Source organism: Bolinopsis microptera, chromosome 7 (assembly GCF_026151205.1).
Source record: "Bolinopsis microptera isolate Bmic1 chromosome 7, MBARI_Bmic_1.0, whole genome shotgun sequence".
Classification (NCBI taxonomy): Eukaryota; Metazoa; Ctenophora; class Tentaculata; order Lobata; family Bolinopsidae; genus Bolinopsis; species Bolinopsis microptera.
The window spans coordinates 12,622,018-12,645,884 of NC_087078.1; the positions used below are offsets into that span (position 1 = coordinate 12,622,018).

Genomic DNA, 23,867 nt, shown 5'->3' on the forward strand with positions numbered 1-23,867 from the left:
TGTTGCAGCGTGACCAGTCGAGAATACCGTGCAGATCAGCCTGAAGCAGCAGACAGTCCTCAAAGCAATCGATACGTTTGGATACCCTAGTATCGTCAGCAAAGAAGCTTACCTTAAAAGAGGTAACAGCTAGCTCTAGATCGTAAATAAACAAAATGAACAATAGTGGTCATAACACACTAACAAATGACTGGATCCAGCTTGGAAGTTTGCCATGAAAACCGTATCTCTTTAACTTTAACAAGTGACAAGAGAAGGTCCGCAAGTCAACTTCGTCAAAAGCCTTAGCGAATTCGAGGTATAACTATATGGAGTCTGTGTCTTTTCCCTGAGTAAAACCTTCAAAGATGTCGTCAAAGTGATTGAGCATTTGGGTCAAGCAGCTTCTGTTCGATCTGAAGCCATGTTGTTTGTCAGATAACAAATTATTGGTTTTGATGTTTGAGATGCTGAACCATGTGTTTCCAAAATACAGCTTATACTTAATTTCACCTCATTTTTTTTTTTTTTTTTTATTAAATACTTTTCAAATTTTACAGAGTACAGCAATAGATGAATATAAAATAGAATCGTTCAAAATATCGCCCCCATCTGTAAAATATGATGGGCACCCAAACACGGTAAACACATAGTGAACTATGTCCGCAGTAACTTGGACCCATTACATCGAATTAATCTAAATCCAAAAATTTATGAAAAACTATTTAAGAACAAACAAATCCATGGTGAATAACTGTGGATATAGAGTCAAAATTGGTATTTCAATACGTCAAATTCCAGATACATTAGATACAGGTCTGAAATGGTCATTAATGTGTGAGAAGGTGTGCGGGTGAAGTGTGATATGATGTTGAAAGTATAGGAAGGTAGATAGAAAAATTAATAAAACAAAAATAATAATAATATGGGGAGCAAAGAGACTAGGCTAGACTGTTGTTTCACTATCCAATAAACATTTCCATAGATGCTTAGTGACCTCAGCTTTGAAAAGACTAGTAGACACAATCTGTCTTACCTGTAAAGGGAGTCCATTCCACAGTATATGGGTTCTGTAGAAAAATGATTTTGCCAGTGGGCTATTTGAGGTACATGTGGTGTGTGAATTCTGACTTAACTTAGGTAAAATTGATGACACAATAGACAGACTGTCGAGGTGGCAACGTCTTAGTCGAGAAGTGCCCTGATATAGAGAGAGAGATAGTGAGGCAGCGATACAGGAATTAAATTGTTAAGAACTTTGTGGAAAAAAATAAGATCATTCAAGTCAAACTTTTGAGACAAAGGGAGAATGTCGACAAGCTTGCACTTTTTGACATATTGCTCAGGTGGATAACTGCGGCCCTCTTCAGACAGAATCCATTTAATAGCTCTCTTTTGGAGACTTTCTAATTTATCACTAAGTGATTTATTACAAGGGCGCCAGATTATGGAACAATTCTCAAATTGGCTACGAACCAGGGAGAGGTAAAGCGCCCGGCGACGTTTCTGATCAATGACAATATGGCCATCTCTTCTGACCATACCAAGTTGTTGGCAGGCCTTAGTATAAATTCTGTCGCACTGACTATTCCAACTTAACTTAGGAGTAACATCGACTCCAAGATCTTTTTCTAACTCTACATACACAAGAGGAGAGCCATCAAGATTATATGCGAATGGAGGAGATAAAGATGGTTTTCCTGAAACAATAAGCACTTTACATTTTGCTGGATGGAATCGCATTTTGTTTCTTAGTGCCCAGTCAGAGAGATAGTCTATATCCATTTGTAAATTAGTATTATCAGAAGATGAATGAAACAGAAGACGAACTGAGAAAGAAGCCAAAAGACTCATAAAGGACGGAAGTGTTGTCATCCTTGTGAATGAACCTGTCCCACCCGGGGCTGTGTGTGTACTTGGAAAAGGGTTGGGCTTTGTACCTACACCCTCTTTTGATGTTGAAGGAACAAGATTGGACATGCGTTTAACAACGAACAGGATCCTTCAGTCTTCAAATCAGTCACTTAACAGCAATGACCAGTTTGAAACCCCGAACCTGCCCCAAATACCACCAAAACTCTACCAAAAATCATACTATTCATCACAGTCATCAGATGACAGTAGTGTTAATGATATTGTGAAGAGTATGGAGGCGGACCTTGACCAGAGATTGACCATTCAGAAAACTACAAGAGGCGACACAAAGAAGAACTTGTCAAAGGAAGAGACTGAGGGCCTAAAATGGCTTGAGTGCATGAACAATGAGGGAAAACTATCCGTTGTTCAGGCTGATAAAGGAGGTGCAGTGATCATTATCAACCCAGAGACACTAAGGAAGAAGACACTTGAGAAGCTCCAAAACCCGAATATCTATACTGAACTGAAGGAAGATCTCACCCAAACATTACACCATGAGTTATTCCTCAAATGGGTTGAAGGTAAAGAGAAAGGTTTTATCCATCCGATGACTGCAAAAAGTGTCATGGGTGTTTCTGATAATGATAGCACAAAAGAGGGGAAAGATAAGACCAATGCAAAGAGCACTTCTTCATATTTCAAGCCAGGAAAAGCCTACTTTTACCCGAGTTTGAAGATCCACAAATTGAAGAGAAAAGACCTTGTGCCAGGCATAGAGCCCCCTGTGAGACTAGTCACTGCACTACAGGAAGGAATAGCAAAAAGGAGTGATGTCTTCTTGGCCAGTGAGTACTTCAAAAATCTTGAAAAGGACTATTGCGAAGACTTACTGACTGACTCAACGGAGGCACTGAGATGGCTTGAAGTATGCAATGAAGTTGAAACAGACAAACGAGCCCTCCGAGCTTTCACTTTCGACTTCAAAGCTCTCTACGACTCATTAAACCCTGAACTTGTCAAGGAAGCCGTTCATCATGCAATGAATACCACCAGACCAGACTGGACACCAGCACTCTGTGATTGGCTGGTCGACCTCGTGGATATCAGTCTAAGATCCTCTATTGGATGCTTCGAAGACAAGTGGTACGTCCAAAAGAACGGAGTGCCTACAGGTGGAAGTCTGTGTGTGCAGTTGGCCAACATAACTGTATTTTATGTAATGAACAAATGCGTTTACAGTAACACTGACATGATGAAGAGAGTCAGGACTGTAAGACGGTACATTGACGATGGTGCAGGTTTCTTCTATAGCACTGAAAGGAAATTTGACCAGTGGATTTCCGATGTAAACAAATCCTTGAAAGAATATGGGCTACTCATTGACGAATCCCAATGGAAGGAAGTTGGCACGCCTGTGGCTTTTCTAGATATCGAGTTTTGTTTCGACCCTGAGGGAAACTTACAAACTGACCTCCATATCAAGGAAACAGATTCAAGGAGCTATCTACATTTTAGCAGTGCACATCCAAACCACATTTATAGTGGAATAGTTTACAGCCAGTGTATCAGACTCAGGAGAATAATCAACTCACAAGAACGACTGGAAACCAGATTGAGTGAATTAAGCCAAGCATTCAAGGCAGCTGCTTATCCCTCAAAAATGGTGAACAACATTAGCAAAAAAGTTCTCAACTCAGAAAGAAACCTTGAACGAAGACCTCCCAAGGACAACACACTGAAGCCAGAGATCCTACCAATAAGGGTTGTCTCAACCTACGGAAGTGACTCTGACATTGTCACCACAGTGAAAAAGTATGAGGAGAACTTAAAGAAGACCAGAAGTTTTTGTAACCTGAGTGACTCAAAACAACAGAGTAACACCCTTGAAGAAAAGAAGAATGGCAAAAAGTTCTTCCAATTTGTCAAGAAAACAGGAAGCAACCTCAAAAGCCGGTTGGTTAAGGTGAAAGAAATAGCTCTGGGGAATAAGCATGGTCAAACAAGGCCGTGTAGAAAGAAGAACTGTGCAACGTGTGAGTCTATTGATAGTGCTACACAAATCAGCATCAATGGGAAACGGGTAAAACCAGCACCAGGTACATGCATCACTTACAACATCATATATTTGATCAGATGTAAACTGTGTGAGAAACCATACGTAGGCAAATCCACCAGAATGCTACGGGTAAGGTTTGGCGAACACAGAAGAGCATTCTACAAGATCATCAGTGGGCAAAAGGTTGACACGGATGATGACTCAAACTGCGTAGGACTCCACCTCCATATAGAGCATGGACTGACTCAGAAGGAAAATTTTAACAATAGTGTTTCAGTGTGTATCCTAGAAAATTCAAGTCCTAGTAGTTTAGATGTTAAGGAGCACCGATATATACATGCCTTAAATTCCCTCCGCCCCTCAGGAATGAATAGTACAAACCCTTTTAAGATTCCTTTATTGCATAATTGATTTTTGTTTTGCCTGAGGGGCTTTCCATAAATTATTATAATTTTTTTTTTAAATAATTGGTCCTTTTATTGATGTTTCATATTTCACGGCAGTTTCCTTTTCAGAGTTTGAGTTTATATTTAGAAACTAACCATACTATCTTTTAGATTTATGTCACTTATGATGGCTCCGGCTGAAAGTACTATGACTCATTTTATCTAGAAGATTGTAGTTTCATTGCTTCTGAAGTAGCTATCAGTTCGCCGGTCAATGTTGGGTATAATACTCTTGAGAAGATGAATGTATTTTACGCCAGATTTTTGTATCATCGGCATACAAAACAATATCAGTATTATCCGAAAGGCCAAGAGGAATATCATTGATAAACAATACAAAAAGTAAGGGACCAAGAATAGAGCCCTGGGGGACACCAGAATTAACTGAGAGGGTAGATGACATCTCATTACCAATAACCACTCTTTGGTAACGGCCTTGAAGGTAATTGGTAAGAAATTTGAGAAGTGTACCATCAATGTTATATAAGGTCTTTAGCTTATGAAGAAGGATATCATGATTTACAGAATCAAATGCCTTAGCAAAATCAAAATACACAACATGATTGATAATGTTTTCGTTAAGAGACAATGCCAGGCTATCACAAAAGTCAACCATATTGGTTGTGCATGACTTGTGCTCTAGAAAACCATGCTGCCTGGGATCAAGAAGGGTACTTGTCAAAGAAAGCAGTTTACGTTTAACAATGCGCTCAAAAACTTTCATGACTAAACAAGTAAGGGATATTGGTCTATAGTTTTCAACCTCACTTTTCTTACCTTTCTTAAATATTGGGACAACATTTGCAAGTTTCCATTCTTGTGGAATGTAGCCGCTGTTGTAAGATCCACGAAAAATACATGTTAGAGGGTAAGCTAAACCTACGGAACAATTTTTGAGAATTTTACCGTGTATGCCATCTGGTCCCTGGGCTTTATTTGAATTAATATTTGAAAGAAGCTTACGAACATCCCGATGATCGAAGTCAATATCAAAATCAACATCATTGACATAGGATATGTCAGTGTCATAAAGTGAAGGATCCGAAAACTGGTTATAAAAGAAAGAATTGAAAAGTTCAGCTTGAGCTTTGGGTTTGAACCGAAGCTGTCCAGAATAACTAACACAATTAGGAATACGGCAAGAGTTAGATTTATACTTAACATGTGACCAAAACTTCTTAGTTATAAGCGCTGGATCATCACTATTGAAAAGATTGTCTCTTATTTTGGCTGATGAAAGCCTCTTAAAATCTTTACGGCTAGTAACAAACTTTAACTCATCAGAAATAGAACCAGAAATTTTAAATTTAGCTCTGAGTCTATCTTTTTTACGGCATGAAGAAAAAAGTTACTGATTGGGTCGTAATTCAAAAAATAATTTGACAAGAAGTGCTCAAATGGGGCTCACCGGATCACTTAATGTTAGTTTGTCATACGTTGTATGACCCGCCGCGCACGAGTGCGCGGCTCGCCCTGTATCGTAGAAACTCTATAGTGAAGCGACAATGGGGGTCACCACGTGATACAAATGTTAGTTTGTAGTTGAGCGACCCTGTCTGGCGACCGAACAGCAACGGAAATATTTGATTGACGATGTCAATCCGTCGAGATCCAAGATCGTTGCTCTGCGAAGCAGAGCAACGATTGACGACGATTGACTTCGATGCGAAGCAAGAATGCTAGTTCGCGCGGCGCGTCGAAGCGGCGAAGTCCTCCAACGGAAATATGATCCGTATACGAATATCCTTGTGTTTGGCTTATACTAGCCCTAATTGGGTATTTCGTCATCAGTGACAGTCTTGCGTTATATCGCGTTGCGCTACTGGCCCTCGCCGAGCTGCAATGAATTGACTTCGTCATTCGTCAATTAAGTCATGCGTTATATGCCCATCAAAACTGGCGGTGTTACTAATATAAAGCCAAAGGTGGTTAACCACCTTAAATTTAATTTAAACAAACGGAGCTTGAGCTCGCGCCCAGCTGGCAGTGTTTTATGTTACTATGGAGTTGTTCATTTTTCAATAGCACGCGTGTCAGCGCGTTTGACGTAAACAGTAAAGTTTTTTGATCGCACGCATGAATTAAAATTTGAATTCAGCCATGGAGTTGACCATTGTTAATGGTTTGGCCCGGCGCGCGCTACTTCGTAGCACTTGCCATTGGGCCACATTCGACGAAATTTAGACGAGTAACATCCGTCAAGCCTTGTATCACATCGTGACCCCCACGGTCGTTTCACTATAGTAGTGTTTGAACGATACCTAGCATACAGGGGAGCCGCACACTCGTGCGCGGCAGGTCATACAACGTACTATGACAAGTCAAGCCATGGAGTCATGGCAGCCACATTAATTATATTTGCAAAGTTAAAAAGTGCGATCTTCAATTTAGCCCAAAATCATACTTTTCAGGATAATTTAAAATCTACTGTCAAAGCTGTACCTTGCCCCAAATTGTGCTCCTTGGGAGCTAACTTTAAATTTAGTTTTACAAGACGAACATTCTGTTGAAAACTAAAACTTTTATTTCTTTTACTTCCAAACTTAGGCCCCTACCAATAAAGTTTTTTGGGCGGGTGGCGCGAAAGCACATGGTTAGGTTAAAAAAGTTACGTGACAGTTGTGAGTTGACGGATGTTACTCGTCTAAATTTCTTCGAAGTAGCGCGCGCCGCTTTCTTCTCGGCAAGTGCTACGAAGTAGCGCGCGCCGGGCCAGATCATTAACAATGGTCAAGTTGTGAGTTGAGTGTAGAGCGATTAATAATCTTTATCCGCCCAATTCCAAATAATCGTGAGTGGACAACAATTGCAAATTGTTTCCGACCATTTCCAACTTTTGCTAAGCTGTCAGCTGCGCTCAACTTGTCATTTTGTCGAATCTTTATTCGGGCTGAGTGAATTACGATTTCCATCGACCTGAAAAAAGTGCGGATGCTCATCGAATGTTAGAGCGCATGTGACCAGCAATTATGAATTACGTAATCGTTGCACTCCAACTACTAATTGGAAAGAAGTGACGTATACGTTACAAGAGCCGCGCACTGAGTTAGATTGTAAAATATGATTATTTGAATGTAAAATCGTTTAAATGCGCTTGACTCACGATGTCAATCCTTCGCTTAATTGACGATGTCAATTCATGGCAGCTCGGCGCGGCACAATAGCGCATCTCGCCGATCTAGCCGATGTCGCTGTGAGAAGCCTTATTGAGTGCGCGGCGCGGCACAGTAACGCATCGCGCTACAATCCTTCGCAGCTCGGTGAGGCCCATTGGTGTATTTTGCCGATCTACCGAAGTTGCGAGAAGAATTATTTGATGCGCGGTGCGACCCAGAAGTGTATCGCGCTACAAAAAAGCGCTTACTTGCGCGTTTGAGAGGGTTAAAATTCGTCAGGCTATGTTTATGATTATGATATAGCCTTAGGTCTCCAGTTGACATACGTTGCATGCCACTTTTCGCGCGCAAAGCGCGCGCCGCCGAAGGCAATTCCAGGTAATTACAACTCAAGCTTGTATTCGGTATGTATTTTTGTTTCCGTGAAAAGCATATTTACCCAAAACGTTGGCTTGCAACCTTTAACTATGATTTGTAAATTGTCACCCCATACGTGCAAAATGAGAAAAAACGGTGTTACAATGCATGCAAGGATCCTGGAAGTAGAGAAAGGAAGCTTCACGCCGTTAGTTTTCTCAACGTCTGGCGGAATGCCGGAATGGGTGGTGAAGATGAAAGACTAGTAAAGAAGCTGGCTAGTAAAATGTACTTGACGGATGTTACTCGTCTAAATTTCTTCGAAGTAGCGCGCGCCGCTTTCTTCTCGATGGCAAGAGCTACGAAGTAGCGCGCGCCGGGCCAGATCATTAACAATGGTCAAAAGATGTACATACACTATAATAATAATAATAATAAATTAATGTTATTTTTATACAGCACCAAAAGGTTAAATAATTTAAATTTAACCCTTATGCACAGCTGTAAATGACACTTAAATTAACGAAAGTGTGCATCTTTGCCTTAGACGGAGGTGGAACAAGAAACTGTTCAGAAAACAGGCGATAAAAACTGTAAAATAAGGCAGATGCACCTAACAAGCAGATATCCAAGAAGGGTTAGCAGGTTTTCTAACAGAGGACTAGAGGAAAGGATAATGACTACAAGAAATCGCAGTATGAAACTCAACAGCCTAACAAATTTAAAAATCAGGTTTATAAAAATGGAATTCCCTGATATATTAGAAATTCTATAAAAACTCAATAAAAATTCCTTAAAAAATCCATAGAAATTCTATAGACTCCAAATATACAAACAATCTGAAGTTTCCAATATACAATAAAAATTGATTGAAGAAGTTTACTGCAGAACAGTAACTGATGATAAGGATTATATCTGAAAATCCAATACAGTCATACCAAACAATCTGGGCAACATAAAAGTAGAGACAGTAAAAAAGAGAAGAAAAGATGCTCTAGTACTTGAGACAAAATACAAAGAATGAGGCAGCTTTCTCCCGGGTGCCAACCCAAAAAATGTTGGTGTCCCAGGATAGAGCCTCCTTTTCCGACCTACACTACAATTTTGTTGGCAGACACAGTGAAACGCAAAAAAAAAGATTATTATCTTAAATGTTGCCCAAAAATCCTTGAAAACTAATAGCCTAAAATAATTTAATTTAAAGCGTGAAATTGACCTGTTATTTTTAACCTACATTTTAAATAAATTTTAACCTTCAATAAAGGATTAGTTACTCAGTACAAATCAAACGACTTTATAAACAGGTGAGCTTTAAGTTTTCCCTTAAAGTCCTTGATGTTTACACATTTCGTGATTTCTTGAGGAAGATTGTTCCATAATCTTGGAGCAGATGAAGAGAAGGCTCTGGGTGGACTGTTTATGGGGCAATGAGATTTAAACTAATTACAACCCCTACAAATCTATTACATTTATTGAGGTATGTCCAATGAACTCATGTCACCTAATATGTCACCTAATTCGGCTTTCTAATTCCTAATATGTCTTCCTCAATTCCTAATGACTAGAAACCATTCACATCTTCTTCAAGGTACGGACTTCGACATCACATCAGACCAGAAAAACCCTTATCAATTAAAACTCAAGTCAGATCAGAAAATCCTTTGTCAATTAAACGTCAAGTCAGATTAGAAAAACCCTTGTCAAATAAATCTCAATCCCAAGTAGTAGACTCAGTAAAAGTAGTAGAAACATATCATTCTGTTGAAGTAGGAACTTCTAACAATCATAGCCCAGTTGAGGCTCCAATCAGAAATGGAAGCAACCCTGATGCCCCTTCTGTTGTGTATCCATGTGGTAAATGCTCTCATGATGTCACCGGCTTCGAATGCGTTAAGTGTGATGGTCCCTGTGAAAAATGATATCATACTAAGCTAAGTGTTGTATGCACAAAAAACTTTTGAAAAACTTGGGCAACACTCAGAAGTAATGTGGGTATGTAAGAATTGTAAGGCCCTAGAGAAGAAACCGGCTAAGCTAGTTAAAGTAGTTAAATGGGGTAATTATGCTTCTCTAAGTGAGATATCCAATGCTGGAGTAAGACAAAGGAAGGCCACCCGACCAGTGGGAGTTTATCCCACTTAGTTTATCATGATTATGAAACTTATTAAAGATGTGTGCGACCCCTGTAGTAAATACATTAATATTGGCCAGCCACTCTTAGAATGTGAAAATTGCAGCAAAGTTGTTCATACTAAGTGCTTCAGATCCGCGAAATTTACAAGCAAAAACGGTCTATGGATGTGCAGTGATTGCTGTAGTACAATAGAAGATAGGTATTGCCCATTTCCAAGCAGCCAAAGATATGATGATTCAGATAAATTCTATGATACAAACAACCAGGAAGATGTCACCATAGCTAAATTCTCTTCAATACTTGAAGACTGTAAGCGTTACACAAAACAAGAACTAGCAAACTCAATCAGCAAACTTTTTCCTGAGAAAAATAAAAATTCTGCTTATCTGCCCGCTCTGTTTTGCAATATAGATGGGTTTGCTAGTAATTTTGACAGCTTTTTAATAGAACATAAGACCCTCCCGTGTAATTTTGATGTCATTGGATTGGCTGAGACCAACATCGATCCAAGCCAACAAGGCTTATACCAAATCCCCTCCTATACAACATTTTGTCAAGTACCATTCCCTGATAAGAAAAAAGGAACAGGAGTATCCTTATATGTCTCTGATCGCCTGAATGCTGTAGTAATCGAAAATCTATCTCACTGTACAAAAGATATTGAGTGCTTATTTGTTGAAATTACTCTTAGCTCGGGTGATAAACTGACATATGGGGTTGCTTATCGTCCTCCAAATGGCTGTAGTGAGACCTTTTGTCAAACTCTTGAGGATATATCTAAGCAGTTGGCTGGTAAAAAGTTCCATATTCTTGGCGATTTTAACTCTAACCTCCTCAATGTACAAACCTCCAGCCAGCTATTTGAGGACACGTTACTTCGTAACAATATGTATCCTACTATATCACTTGCTACCCACTTCCGTCCTAACTGTAAAAACTCATGTATTGACAATATCCTCACATCAGAGATAGATCATGTACTTCTCTCCGGTGTATTGAATGATAGGATTGGTGACCATGCCTTTATATTCACCTTCACGTCAATTCCTACCGAAAACAGTAATGAAAAACTTAAACATGTTCGCTACTATGATTATTCAAGTTCCAAACTCACTAATTTTGTTAATGAACTCGAGGTGAAGGTGAATGACTTGACTCCCTCGGTAAACTTCAATGAGTTCTTGGACTGCTTCAATGAAACACTTGATAAACACTGTAAGCTTGATGTACCAAATGTTACCAAAAGGACTCCCAAACTCAACCCGTGGATTACCGATGGAGTCATTGTCTCAGTTGAAAGAAAACATGAACTCTGTAGAGACTGGTCAAGCACTGTAACAAATAGAAACCCTGAGGGTAATGTACTGCTCTATAAAGTCTTCAGTGACTACCGAAGAATGCTTAAAAGTATTATCAAGGTCGCCAAACGATCGTACTACTGCAATGAAATCCATAAAAATATAGAAAACAGCAAAAAAACGTGGCAGATAATCAATGAGCTCAGGGGCAAGAAAAAGAAGCAAACTAAGCCTCCCTTTATCATAAACAACGAACGAATCATGAATCGTAGAGTCATAGCCAATGGATTCAACTCTTACTTTGTTTCTATTGCCCCTAAGCTCAATGAAACACTTAGTAGCAGTGAGGCCTCTGGTTTACCAATTCTCCCTATAAAAACATTCTATGATTTCCTTGGAAAGACTAATGAAAAATCGATTATGTTAGAAGACTGTACACCTTATTAGTGCTTTTCATTCAAAGAAGTAAAACCGAATCTTTTATGTCATGTTTCCAGGGTTTGGACTGGAATTGCCAGCTTAAAGAACTTCCATCGCATTACATTACATAATTTTCTGAAACATATGCTACATTTACAATAAATTATGCAATATCACAACATTACAATCAACAAAATAAATTTAATCACAGAATCTCAAACACAAATAATCGTAAATTAAACACAAAAAACAAATTAAACAAGCAATAAATGAATATACAAATGCGCATCTTTTGACAACTTACTCCTTCATAAAATAAATTTTTGACAAAAATTTTTTTAGACTTCATAAAATAAATTTTCGACAAAAATTTTTTTAGACGGTAATATAATTGTTACTAATTTATAAGTCACAAATAATAAATCAATACAAATTAATCACAAATACTAGAATAATTAATAGATATTAGGTAACTTACATAACTGAAAAACGATATATGTCGATACAAATTACAAAATAATATTAGGTGATTGAAACATTTCAATAAATTCATCATAAATATCACTACCATATTTACCCCAAATATTTAATCTTGATTTATAAAACTTGACAAACTTGTTGCGCAATGCAGCTAACTTAAATCCTTGTGCAACCAATTTACCTAAAAGTTCGGTAACACAATTTTTAAAACCCTTAAGTGTCGAATTAATTCTGGCTAATCGTACTAATTGAGAAATAAATATTCCATAAGACAAATTATTTGGAACGTTTCCATCCAAAAACGGATAAGATATAACTTTAAAATTATAATCTTTTCTTTTATCATATAATGTCACTCTAAACTTCCCTTGATAAATACTAATGTTTAAGTCTAGATAGCAACATTTACGAGCCGAAATATTAGTATTATTTACTATCATTTCCTTAGGATAAATATCTTCTAATACATTCTGTAATAAATTGAAATCATTAAAAACTATCAAATCATCTTGATAACGAAATGTGTCTTTTAATCTTTTTAAATTTTCTGTATCCCCTTTTTCTATCAAAAGTTTAATATATTTATATTCGTAAACATGTAAATAAACATTAGCTATTTGTGGTGCTGCATTGGTACCCATTGGTATTCCAATAACTTGTCTATAAATTTGACCCTGATAAGTAACATAAGAATTATCAATCAAATAATTAAGACATTCCAAAAGTGTATCTTTAGAAAACTGAACTTTATTTTTACTAACATTGTCAGAGAAATAGGCCTTCTTAGTATAAAGATTAGGAATAATATAAGACTTATCTTTAAAATCAAATACTCTTTCTACAAACATACGAAGATTATCCTTCAATTGAATATGAGGAATAGATGTATATAAAGTTGAAAAATCATATGTACTGACAGACTTTAAACCCTTCTGGGTATTATCATTACTAAGAAAATCTAAGATAGGTTCATTATTATCAATAACAAAATAATCATTTCTAACGTGAAATTTATTATCATATATAGATTTATTTTTAGCTGAGTGAAGCATAGATTTAATACAAATGCTAAGATAGACTGATAATTGTTGTAAACTACTTCCACTACCAGACGTTATATATCTAACTCCGACTGGCTTTTTATGCTGTTTTGGTGTAATATATAAATAAGGTAATTTACTATTATCTTCATCAAATTTAATACGATGTTTAAGTAAGAATGCTTTATGCTCATTAATTATATCATCTTCTGAACGATTAACTTTAGTAAATGTATTCGATGATAATTCCTTTTCAATCATACTAATATAGAACTTTTTACAAACAATAGTAATATTATTTTTGGCTTTGTCGGTAGGAACCAATACAAAATCTTTATGAAGCTCATCTAAATCTGCTAAGACACCAACATCTGACAATACTGAATAATAGGGATATGGTTTAGCTCCTTGCAGTTGAATTTTCACTTGCTCTATGATTAGTGTTTTCCACTCTTGAAACTCTTCTATAGGTTTATGCCATAAATTAGACAATTTATCGCAATAGCTTTTGAGTGCCGTCTTTACTGATTTTAAAGCTTTTTCAGTACATGGTTTAGCTTGGTCTCTATAATTTAATCCTTTCATTAGGAGATTACGAAGTTTATCATTACTGATCATTGATAGCTCTCCTGTAATGACATGTTTATGAGTAGGGTCTGTATAACGACTTGATACACAATTACATTTCAATGTTTCTGAGTCAATGTTAGCTTCATTATATACTTTTTTGTAGTTAAGTACTTTAGATCTGATTGTTGGAGGGTATTTGTAGGACAATGTAGGTTGCTGATGATACTTTGACTTGAATGGTGCAGCTTTGGTAACTTGTTCCATTTTAAATATCTTTCGAAAATCAATATACTCGACAAATTTATTAACATAATTAACTACAATAAAAGAATTTGATTTACTATTATTCTTACACGCTAAACCCATTCTTGTAAGGTAAAACCATGATAAATCTTTAACTAAAAGAATTTTATGAAATCTACATGTCGTTATACTACTATTAAAATTATTAATATAAGATATAGCTTTAATATATACTAACTTAAGTTGTTTCTTTTTAAGATTACATAGATTAGTACGAATATCATGCATATCAATCTTTTTATCATCATCCAGCAAATCTTCATAAAATACATCGATATCAAATTCTTGTCTTTCACTTACTATATTACTAATGAATCTACCTCCACGTGAATGTCTATTTATTTTAACTATATCGAACTGACTATAAATCGTTGTTTTGGAGTTCATCACAATATTGCAGGCATCTAGTATGTTCTTCTTTTTAACACGAACGTTGAGACCATATGGGAAAACTGTATTTAACTGCAACATACAAGCTTCTTCAATATCTTCTCTTTCTTTCAATGTAGTATTATTAGGTAAGAGTTTAATCGGCATGATAGCCATGTTTTCAGTGCTATGAATTTTAGTGAAGTGATCACGAAGTATTTTGCAGCCTCCGCCAAGTTTTATAGTAGATTTATGTTGGCTTATTCTAGAAGCAATTGAATTGATCGTGTGCCCAATGTATTGATATTTACAATCTTTATGCAAGCATTTTATCAAGTAGATGCAATTCTTCGTTTGACATGATCCGTTAAAGTCAATGAGGAAAGTAGAGTTTGTAGTGCAATTAGTGTAGAAGTTGTCGAAGGAAAGGCGGTTTAAGCATGTAACGCATGATTTTCTATCACATGGTACTATTTTAAAAGTTTCAAGAGATTCTGGATCATTACTATGAGATAACGGAAATAATAAAAGGATTTGAAAATGGAAAAGCAAGTGATATTCCTGTTAGTGTAATCAAAAGATCATCTCACGTAATTACACCGATCCTTAGTCGATACATCAACATCTTAATGTCTAATGGCACGTTCCCCGACGTTCTAAAGACTGGTAGAATAACTCCTGTATTTAAGAAGGGAAACCCTGAAGAGATAGAAAACTACCGCCCAATCTCTACTCTCTCTATATTTGGTAAAATCTTTGAAAAGATCATTTACTCAAGAATATATTCGTTTGCTAGCTCACAGGGTATAATATCTAAAACACAATTTGGCTTCAGGCAGTCACACTCTACTTCACATGCAGTTAATCACTCAGTAAACCTTATAACTGAATCTCTAAAACTTAAGCATCATGTCTTAGGCATATTCATAGACCTTAGCAAAGCTTTTGATACAATAGATCATGGTACATTACTTGTCAAATTACAGGGCTATGGGATACGTGGGGTGGCAAATGATCTTATAAAAAGTTACTTAACAAATAGATCACAATATACTGAAGTTGTTGGTGAGAAATCTGACGCCTTGAAAATACAGTTTGGAGTCCCTCAGGGTTCGATTCTTGGACCTCTCTTATTTCTCCTATATATTAATGATATCGCCAACAGCTCCAGTTTGGGATCATTTGTCACCTTCGCTGATGACACCAATATATTTGTGACTGGGAAATCTAAAAAGGAGGCATATATGCGTGGTAATTCTCTTTTAGCTAGTTTATATTCCTACATGCGAGCAAACAAACTCCATGTCAACTTGTCTAAATGCTGTTTCATTCACTTTAAACCAGCATCGTCCTCCCAGACTGACAATAATTCTGAATATACTCTAACCATTGATAACTTTCCAATAAAACAAGTTGCATCTGCTAAGTTTCTGGGAGTCGTCATCGATGAAAAGCTAACCTGGGAAGAACATATAAAATCACTTAGGCGCTCTCTCAGCCATGCAACATCAACTCTCTGCCGCCTACGCTGCTCCCTCCCAGATTTCTTACACCGCCAGTTGTATTACACTCTATTTGAATCACACCTCTCCTATTGTATCACGGTTTGGGGTGGGGCAGCCAAAACTCGTATAAGTTCTGTATTCAAAGCACAAAAATATTGTCTCAGGGTACTGTTTGGCGACAGGGAGGCATACCTAGATAAATTTAAGACCTGTGCTCGTGCTCGACCGTTTGGCAACCAAAATCTGAACAAAAAATTTTTCTTGAAAGAGCACACGAAACCTTTGTTCAAGGAACACGGAATACTTGCCGTCCAAAACCTGTACACTTACCATTGTTTCCTTGAGCTCTATAAAATCATGAAATTCCGTGCTCCGATTTCCCTCCATGAAAATTTCACCTGCTCAAGTAGGAAACCCACCCTTATACTAAGCCAAGCAGACCCCCCTGACAACTTCAATAGCAGAACGACTCGTATTTGGAACGTAATTGTGCCTAAGCTTGGTATACGTGACTACTGTCTAAGTGTGGCCTGCCTGAAGTCTAGGATGAAGCAATCACTGCTCGTCAACCAGCATAACCATGCTGATCTTGATTGGACAAACAAAGATTTCGAATGCTCTAATCTAAATTTTGACATTAAGTCTACCCTAGGGTCCACACATCCAAAATGATTATCTTGAAATTGAAAATTAGCTGGGTGTGCATTTTCCTTTGTCTTACTAACGTGTGTGAGCGCAGTGTAGTGAGAAAGTGTTTTTAACAGATTTATTATTAGACTTAGGATTATGATTTTTAATATATTACATTGATATAAGATTTATTTTTGATAGGTACTTAATAAAGTTGATGAATTTCCCTCCCTATTAAAATTTTAAACCCATTTAGTGAAAATTGATAAACGAAGATCTAGATATTGATACATATTATAACCAACATTGCTTATATTCTGCCTTGTAAACAAAGAGCAAATCTTCTTAATGCCTTCTTCCTGTCCTAAAACTAAAACTTCATCCTATTAAAGTAAAGGCCAGTTGTTACCACAAGCTATTATACCGTCCCTCTCAAAAACATGCCTCAGCCTCCATCAAAAACAATTTTAGTTTTCAGTCCTTCTAGTTTCCAAAAATCTACCGAGCTAGTGTTCTGGTGTGCACAAAAGCCCCTAAGCCCGTGCATTCCTTGCCCCGCTAGCTGCCAGTCCTTGACAAACTTCCAATAGCAAAGATCAACTAGTCATTTACAAATTGAGCACTATACAATTTTAATTGTTTTAAATATTTGACTTTGTAAAATGAGCTAAAACATTGATTTATTAGTTTCATTGATTTATTAGTTTCATTGCTGATTTAGCCTACAGTGAAATTATGAAATGGACCAAGAACATGTTCCTAGTGCCACGGGGCAAAGTGGGCAACGCCTTCATTTTTGAAGTAAGCAGATTACTCAACCTGTTTAATGACAAGACAGAATGGGAGAGTATAGCGTTGAGATTACTATTTATCTTCATTCCTATGATGCTGCAAAAACCATCTAAAAACTCTCGTGCAAAGGATCACAACATCTATCTTGATAAAAGGCTCAAGTTATGGAAAGTTGGGGACTTGAACGCTATAATCAGTGAAGGGTGTGAGATTCAGAAACGACTTGAAGAAACACGTAAAGCCCAGGAGAGATCCCTTGCTACCAAGTTTGCACAGCTCATGATCCATGGCAAAGTCTCAGCAGCAACCAGTCTCATAAATCGTCAAAGTGGTGGACTGTTGGATGTTGATGAAACGGTTATTGGACAGCTAAAGGAAAAGCATCCCTCTGCTATGAATGCAGCAGATGAAATTTTGATCACAGGTAACAAAGTGGCAGTCGAAGAAGTTATCTTTGAAGCCATCGATTCAATGTTAGTGAAAAAGGCTGCTAAGCTGACATCAGGATCAGGTGGACCAACACTAGTAGATTCAGAGTGCTGGCAGCACATCCTGTGTTGTAGTGCATTTAATAAATCCCAAGAGCTTGCCCAGGTCAAGATTAGTTTGAAATGGTCGCCTATGGCGTTTTTGATGGTCGTTTTTACACACTCGGCCTTGCCAGCCTTCGGCTGGCTCGGCCTCGTTAGAGTGAAGTCATTCTCAATCTCGGCCTTGCCAGCCTTCGGCTGGCTCAGCCTCGTGAGAGTGATATCAGTCTCGGTGTGTCTATCATAAACAATTAAACTTCAAGTTAATTGAGTAGTCGTGAAATGAGACGACATGTCTTCAGTTTCACGACTAATGGTACATTATTACATTCAGAAACTTATTACTAGGCAGTGAGTGCGTTTGATAAACTGGCACAGTAAGTGATATATGTCATATGATACCGATGGTTAAGTGTCAGTATTATTAGTTTCTCCAGAGGGATCCGGGAGGGAGGTGAGTCTAGCCACGTGCAGGGGAGCAAGCTTCGTATCCTAGAATCATCTAGAGTATAACAGTGCTTAGTGTATCCATTGAAATAATTACCAGATGAGTATGAAATTGTAAATTTTGAAATTAGATAAAAAATTTCTGATAATTCTTTGATTTATTTGAAACGCAAGGATATATTTTTCAAGCAGTTTATATAGTCCACCACCGTGATTAAACATGTGCCCCTCAACTCGTTACATCGATTGAGGGCCACGTTTTGGTACATTAGTATACTGCTTGATACGTCACTCTAGAAGTGACTTCGGCATTATGCTGATATTTTGTGAGCGACTTGTGAATCTGAAGCTTGCTTTAGACACGTCGCTTGTAAGCAAACGATATTAATTGTTGATGCTACAACGTCCAGGCGAAATGTAACAACTGTGAAACCAAATGGTGAGTTGCAATACATTGCGGGAGCAAGCAAATTGAAAATGCACTTATAAAGTACTGTTGGTGTTTACACTAGCACTGTGGTCTTAGATGATTCTAGGATGCAAAGCTTACTTCACCTAGAACATATGAGTTCCCTGTATGTGGCTGGACTCACCTCCCTCCCACTTGCACTGTTCAAGATGATTTCATGAGCACATCCTGGGAATTAAAAGGTAATTATGGTAAAGGATAATGACAGCTGTAGCTACAATATTAAATTGATTTGTGAAAATCGGTCGATGTGAAGCTTCCTTAAGCCAAACCCTAATAATACTGTACCACTCGAACTTCGAGAATTTTCTAAATGAATCTAGACTAAAGGAACCAACTTGAATCCATACAATTTTGAATGCTAAAGTTTAAAATACCGCTTTATATTATCACCATTCACCAGACACTATAGCTGGAGAGGGATTGTTTGTCCCAGTTTTGGTCGTCACCATGACAACTGAACTTGTTTTTACAGAATTGCGGATTTATATAGTAAATTTGGTCAAATCGGGCGACCAATTTTAACTAGCTAGATTTGGCGCCAAATTTAAAATATGGTCGTTCAGTCGCCATACGACCAAAAAAAACTAGCGCGGCACTTGCTAGATAGTTAAAATATGGTCGTTCAGTCGCCATACGACCATAAAAAACTAGCGCGGCAGAAAAACTATTTATTTGCTAATTGGAAATTATGTGCGTGTGAACGACCAATTATTGGTCGTATGGAACTAATAAAAACAAAAGTTTGATACATCAAACTGGGCAATCTTGTGTGATTGGTCGGCTTGGAGATGGCTAGATAGTTAAGGATATTGACCTGGGAGAGCTTGTCGCTGAAGCAATTGCCAGATTAGCCAGGCGTGTATGTACTGAAGATGTAGATTTCAAATCAATAGCAGTGCTCACAGCTGGTAGGCTTGTCCCCTTAGATAAATGTCCAGGCCTAAGACCAATTGGTATTGGTGAGATCCTGAGACGGATTATTGGGAAGTGTGTGATGATGGTATTAAAAAAAGATGTTCAGAAGAATGCTGGACCACTTCAAGAAAACAACAATTTCAAGAAAACAACAATTTTATTTAGTATCAGTTAAAGCAGACAAAAACGTATTTTATATATATAACTAGTGCAAACTTTAGACCATATATCTTAGGGGACTTGGAGTAGCAAGAGAGTGACCAGAAAGTATATGTATACTTTTACCAAAAATACGTCGAAATGAATCCAGGGTGATACAGGATCTGAGAGTGCAGACCATAAAGATTACGCACCCACCCTTGCCTCCTGTATTCTTGGTTGGAAAGACAATTATGCAAAATTGGTCGTTTATACTCCAAGTCCCTTTGTTAATAGAAGTAGTATTGTTTATGTCTGGAGTTAGCTTCATTCAATAATAACAATATCAATATAATCAATATTAATATCAATATCAGACTAAACTATCAAATAAATAAATTATCAAATATCAATTATTAATTCACTCTGATTAAAAAGTTATAAATTAGGATATCTAATATTTAAGAATTACAACTACAAGTTGTTAAAAAAGCCCAAAATAGATCTGAGATATTTTCAGTCTGTAGTACAATAATGATAGCAATAGTTTAAATTATGTTATGTGCCGCTGCAATTAGATTAAATTACTGTAACTTAAAATTGTTTGGAGTCCAAGTCTCTTTTAAGTCAGCAGCCTGTGATTGTATTAATAGTGCTTTCGTTCTCAATTTTATCAAGTTAATGGAAGTTTCTAGACAATTGCTTGAAGTTAAAATTTTTTATGAACAGTGTTCCAAAGCTTGGCTGCATTAAACAAAAAGGTATTTGATTTATTTAGAAGAATAACTGTTAGACTCGTTGCAGGGTTTGAAATGTTGATAGCCTCATAAAGGGAGTATGGGCAGTGGTACTTGATAATCTTAGAGAATTCTAAAATACAGTGATATTTGTACAAGCTTTGAGCCGCAAGAATTTTTAACCTATTAAAAATGGGTTTCGTATGCTCCTTTTCAAAATGTTTATGGCCTAGTATTTGCATGCCATATGGTCTAGTTCTTGCACATGTTGATTGTTTATCTAGATATGAGTCGAGATCACCAAAAAGGATTCTTATACAGTGCTTCTGTGTGATAAAAAGACTATCATTTGACCGTTCTTTGAGGACAACTCCCCAAACACTTATACCATAACTTAGATGTGATTCAAATAGAGCATTATATATTTTTAAATATAGTTCAGCAGGTATCGAGTGCCGAATTCTACAGATTGCACCAGTCATGGACCTCAGTTTTTTACGGATGTAGTGCATGTGAGCAGACCAGTTTAGCTTACTATCTATTTAACAACACCTAAAAATTTGGTATCCTTGACTTTAGTGATAACCTTACCATTGATGAATATTGATCTAGATTCATCTAGCAGGGTAGCAAATGGTCTAGTCCGTGCACAAGTGTCATCATATTCAGAGGCAGGTTTAAAATGGATGTAGCAGCATTTTGACATGTTGATATGAAGTAGATTACATTTCATATAAATCGAGACATGTTTAAGCACTGAGTTGGCTTTTTTGTATGTTGCTTCTCTAGACGGTCCTGATATGAAGATATTAGTGTCATCAGCATAAAGTACAAATTTCACTTCACTGTCTGAAAAACAGTTTACTATATCGTTCATATACAGTAAGAAGAGTAATGGCCCTAGAATTGACCCTTGAGGAACCCCGAATTCCACATCCATTGTTTCTGATGGTACATCGTTATACATCACATACTGCTTTCTGTTAGTCAAGTAGCTTTTTAGTAAAGTTAGTGCTGTGCCCCTAATACCATAGGAATTTAGCTTGCTTAGAAGAATATTGTGATCAAGGGTGTCAAAGGCTTTGCTCAAGTCAATGAATATGCCTAGGACATGTTTATTGCTAGCCAGTGACTTTGTAACAGAGTCTATAGATTTGTGTAGAGCATGGGCGGTAGAATGGCCTTTTCTAAACAGGGACGTAGCCAGGATTTTTCTTTGAGGGGGGCTGTCTGCGAGCGAAGCGAGCCGACGCGTCCAATCAAGCTGCGCAGCGAGCGAAGCGAGCAAGCTGTGGCAGGGGTCTGGGGGCGCAGCCCCCAGCAGGGTCCAGGGGCGGAGCCCCTTGGCGGGGGCTAGGGGGGCGCAGCCCCCCGAAATTTTTTTGCGAAACAGGGTGTTTTAGACGACATTTGGCATTAAAGAAATTTGTAGGACAGCAATAAACTGGGATTGAAAAGAATCAAGTACTCACGTAAATTTGGTAACTTCACAACAGCAATCTGCATTCTCCAATCAGAATTTACGACTTACTCAGGCCTCATCGTCTTAAGATTTTTACATTTCCTACGGTCTAGGGGACACTATTGACTATAATTATAGAAGTCTTCTAGAACGTTTGCTTGGATTTAATGACATATATTTACTAATCCACAGTTCAAATCTTTGACTGACTGCAGTCATAAACACAGCCCAGTTACCAGGCGACCATGGGGACTAGGGGGCTTATCTTTTTTCTGGGGTTCGATTTTTTCCGGGGGGGGGGCTGCCGCCCCCCTAGCCCCCCCCCCTGGCTACGTGCCTGTTTCTAAATCCAAACTGCGAGTCTGTTAGTACACCTTTAGATGTGAAGAAATTATAGAGCCGTTTGTAAATGACCTTCTCGAAAATTTTTCCAAATAAAGGTAATATTGATACAGGCCGATAATTTTCAATACATTCCTTATTGTCTTTCTTGTAAATAGGAATAACTTTACCAGTTTTAAAAATATTTGGGAATATTCCACTTTGTATATTGAAGGCCATGAAGGGGGGATCGAGGCAGCAATACATGCTATGGCAGAGGTGCACGATGATGAGGACACGGAAGCCATTTTGTTAGTGGATGCTTCCAACGCATTCAACGCTCTCAATAGGACTGCTGCTACCAACAACATGCAGTATGTTTGCCCACCACTTGCTAAATATTTTGAGAACACCTACAGAGAACCAACAGACCTTTATGTGGCAAACAGCAAGGGAGTGATCACCAAGAGCTGCGAAGGTTTCACTCAAGGAGACAATATTGCCACTGGTGGATATGCTCTTAGCACCAAGCCACTTATCGACCGCCTGAGAAACATCATCAAACAGGTGTGGTTTGCCGATGATAGTGCTGCTGGAGGGAAATTGGAGGCAGTGTATAAGTGGTGGAAGGAGTTGCTCTAAGTTGGACCTAAGTATGGTTATTTTCCTAACCCATCTAAAAGCATTCTAGTAGTGAAGGACCCTCAGATGATCGACCAGGCCAAGGCATTGTTTGGAGAGTTCAATATGCAAATAACATCAGGCACAAGGCATCTTGGTGCAGTACTTGGCAATATAGGTGTCAAAGATCAGTACATTGCCGATAAGGTCCAAGGGTGGTGCAAAGACATCAAGATGCTAGCTGATATTGCAGAATCTGAGCCTCAAGCAGCCTATTCAGCCTACATCTCTGGCATACAACACCAATGGAAGTTTGTTCAAAGGACTGTTCCTCATATCTCTGAAGCCATGGAGCCGCTAGAACATGAAATAAGACAAAAAGCTTCTGCCAAAGATGCTGGGCAGGGAGATTTCAGACTTAGAGAGGGACGTGTTAAGTCTACCAATAAGATTGGGAGGATTGGGCATTGGTAAACCCCACGAGGAATGCCAGTCTGAGTACACAGCTTCCAAGCTACTCACCACCGAGCTTCAAGGCAATTTTAGTGGACCAACAGGAAGTTTACACTGCATCCAGTAACCTCACCAAATCAGGGAAAGAAATGATAAAAAATTTGAAGAATTCCGAGCTCCAAGCCAAGTTTAATGTTATAGCTGAAAGATGTGGCACCTCCTCTAACACCCCCCGCGCGTGAGGGCACGTTTTTGCTAGTAATTTGCGACATTACTTTATGGATATCGAATCTCGCAACTTCAACGAAGTGCCGGGGACAAGTTTTCAATAATTCATAAACTTTTTAGTTCCTATCGTTTTAAGCATCGTTAGGGCTTTCCCAGAAACTAACTCTCATCATCCTAGGATAATCATGTGT

General features: G+C 37.9%; 1 protein-coding gene across 1 annotated transcript in view; it reads left to right on the plus strand.

The window, feature by feature from the left end:
* The first annotated feature begins 9,266 nt into the window (after nucleotides 1–9,266).
* The window catches only part of LOC134817782 (paraplegin-like), a 52,884-nt gene continuing 38,283 nt past the window's right edge, over nucleotides 9,267–23,867 (plus strand). The window contains exon 1 of the mRNA XM_063827107.1: nucleotides 9,267–9,288. The gene's annotated coding sequence lies outside the window, so the exon portion shown is untranslated. The remainder of the gene's footprint in view (nucleotides 9,289–23,867) is intronic.